Source organism: Limulus polyphemus, unplaced genomic scaffold (genome assembly GCF_000517525.1).
Source record: "Limulus polyphemus unplaced genomic scaffold, Limulus_polyphemus-2.1.2 Scaffold531, whole genome shotgun sequence".
Classification (NCBI taxonomy): Eukaryota; Metazoa; Arthropoda; class Merostomata; order Xiphosura; family Limulidae; genus Limulus; species Limulus polyphemus.
In genome coordinates, this window is record NW_013666141.1 from 360,219 (window position 1) to 363,091 (window position 2,873).

Genomic DNA, 2,873 nt, shown 5'->3' on the forward strand with positions numbered 1-2,873 from the left:
GGATATCTGCACTAAAAACAAGTGCTTAAATAATGTAAAACCAAATTTTTCTTTGCCCACAAGTCTATACATGTGATTAGTTAATGAAAAAACAAACACAAAAATAATAATAGAATAGCAAATTTCAGTATTACCTTAATATTTCAGCTAAATTTTTGGATATTAAGATTTTAAAGTTGTCAATATATTTGTTTTATTTTGAAACCTAACCCATAAATGGCGAGACTATTGTTAGAGGTAATTTATGTATATCAAACAATTGTGCTTAGGGGTGTTTACTTTTCGTACGTACCTTTTTCATAATCTTACCAATTAAGTTTTCAGGAAAACTTTTATCATGAAATAATTCTAGATGTTACTATGTTTTAGATAGTATACCCCATTTGTACTTGTAATTTTAAAAGTTCTTCAAACTAACACAAAAATTACATTCTTATTGAAAACAGAAGGTGTTAAGCTTCTGTAGTTAAAGTATATATATATCGTTATAAAAGGAAGCCCTTTATAGTATTGTAAAGCTCTAACGACCTATTTAGGAGGTATTTCAAAAACCATTTTGATGATCAATCCGAGCTATCCCTACATAGGCAGTGCTACCGCCTGATTATGACACCGACAATTTGAAGGTATAAAAATGGTAATACAGAGTTCTTTTCTCTTCAACAATAAAGTCAACAATAAAGTTAAGCTTCTGTAGTTAAAGTATATATACAAGTAAAGAAAAAACTTTTCAAAAAAGGAAGTAAATATAGGGATTACATTTGCCATCCCTGCACTGTTTTTGAAAGATTGTTATTAACCATTCCTACATTTACATCTATTTTGAAAAGTGTTTTCTGTTCTTTTTTTTTAATGCAGTGTTCCAATAGACATAGGAAGGTCGTACTTATAACCAAGTTCTAAATACATTGAAGTTCCAACTGTAATATTTATTGTTTATCTATTATTGGCTGGCATTTCATGTCCTTAAGCTTTATAAAAGGAACACCAGATTTTTCTAAGAAAGCTTACTTCAAGGGGTAATTGTAGCATCATTTATACTAGATTTATGATTTTTTAATTACTACTAGTTATTAATAATACTTATAAAAGCAGATACTCCGTTTGAAACTATGTTACCTCAGTGAATTTGGTTGACACCATTGTTTTGGTTTTTGAGTTATCGTGTTATAAAAAAGAAGAACAAGAAATTCAAACCTATAGCTACGATATTTACAGATATTCCAAGAACTTGTGACTCAGATATCCCATATATATCGTTATAAAAGGAAGCCCTTTATAGTATTGTAAAGCTCTAACGACCTATTTAGGAGGTATTTCAAAAACCATTTTGATGATCAATCCGAGCTATCCCTACATAGGCAGTGCTACCGCCTGATTATGACACCGACAATTTGAAGGTATAAAAATGGCAATACAGAGTTCTTTTCTCTTCAACAATAAAGTCAATATTTCGATGTCTCACATTTAAATATAATAATAATAATAACTTCCGTATATATCATTTATGTTGGAAGAGTACAAACAGACTTTTGTAAGGTGTCCTATCGTTGGGTGGGTTCATTTGGATTATGTGTTATCTCTGCTCTCAGGACAGAATAGGGTGAAACGCGACTCACTTGAATACATCACATGTTTTCAGAAGTAGTCTATCCACATTTTACAGTCTAAACCATATTGAAACCACAGTTTACTGTTTGCATAAGGGAAAAACGATTTTCAAAATTGATGTGACAGCTTTTGCAATATTCTTCACATGGTACGGGTGAGAGAGTCACCTAATAGGTAGTTGAGACACAGCCAATTGCGCTCTAAAAGCCTGTCTGATAATCTTTTCCACTTGTTATCGGTATTCTTGTTACGCAGACACTTACTATCATACCCCTTTGAGATTCGAACATTTTTATGCTCTTACCCATATTCTTGTTTACTAACTACATATAACTATATTTCTATATTTATAAAGCTTAACAAATCGCGTGGCAGATTACAACATCACATGGTTAGTTTATCTTACTCATGCAAGAAAACTGTTGTGTGTAAAGTATTTGTGGAATTCAAATAGTAAGTGTATTAAATATGCGAAGGTTTTAAGGAGTACATCTATATTTTATATCGTATATACATATATTATGGGGAAAACAGCAGAGCAAAAATGTTATAAGAAAGTGTTAGAAGTAATTAACGAACTGCAATACCAGATAGGGAAGATGCAAGCTTGAGGCTATAGCGGGAGTAAGGTAAAAGCAGCACTCCGGTCTTGGACCTTAGGTCAAAAGTTCACAGCTCGCAGACGTGGTATGTTGAGAAAACTCCAATAGTTAGATAAAACACACAACGAAATGAGCCAATTTTTTTTTTAAAAGCATTTAAAGGAACTGTAGGGAAAGACAAGAGTGGGATACTTTTAGTGAAGAGACGCGTTACAGGATTTGTCTCTATACACCCTAAGTTAATTGTCTGGATAATTTCGCCAAAGACATTAGATAAGGGACAGAAATACGCTCTGTAAGGACCAATAACAAAATGGTTTTTAGTTACAGTCTGATGGAATAGTCCATTTGTTGAAGATCCCACTTGTGCCATTCGACTTAAAATAACTACTTTTGAAAGTAGATTTGCCAAACTTCTTGAAAAATCGGAAAACACTAACAATTTTATATATACACCTGGAAAAAAGTTAAGCACCCCCAAATATTTTTCAGGATTGCTTATTGAAAATAAGGTTTAATTTTCATGATGTTGAGCAATGTTCATAATTTCAAACATAATTAAAAGGATGTGAGCGTTCAGGTGTGACATTTAAATCAGGCGCGTTTTTTTCCCCACGTTGCAACTTGCTCCCTTCTTCACGTCCAATATGCACTATTTCT

At 32.4% G+C, this 2,873-nt stretch overlaps 1 protein-coding gene across 1 annotated transcript in view; it reads right to left on the reverse strand.

The window, feature by feature from the left end:
• The window catches only part of LOC106458903 (MAGUK p55 subfamily member 5-A-like), a 185,549-nt gene that overhangs the window by 97,970 nt on the left and 84,706 nt on the right, over positions 1-2,873 (reverse strand).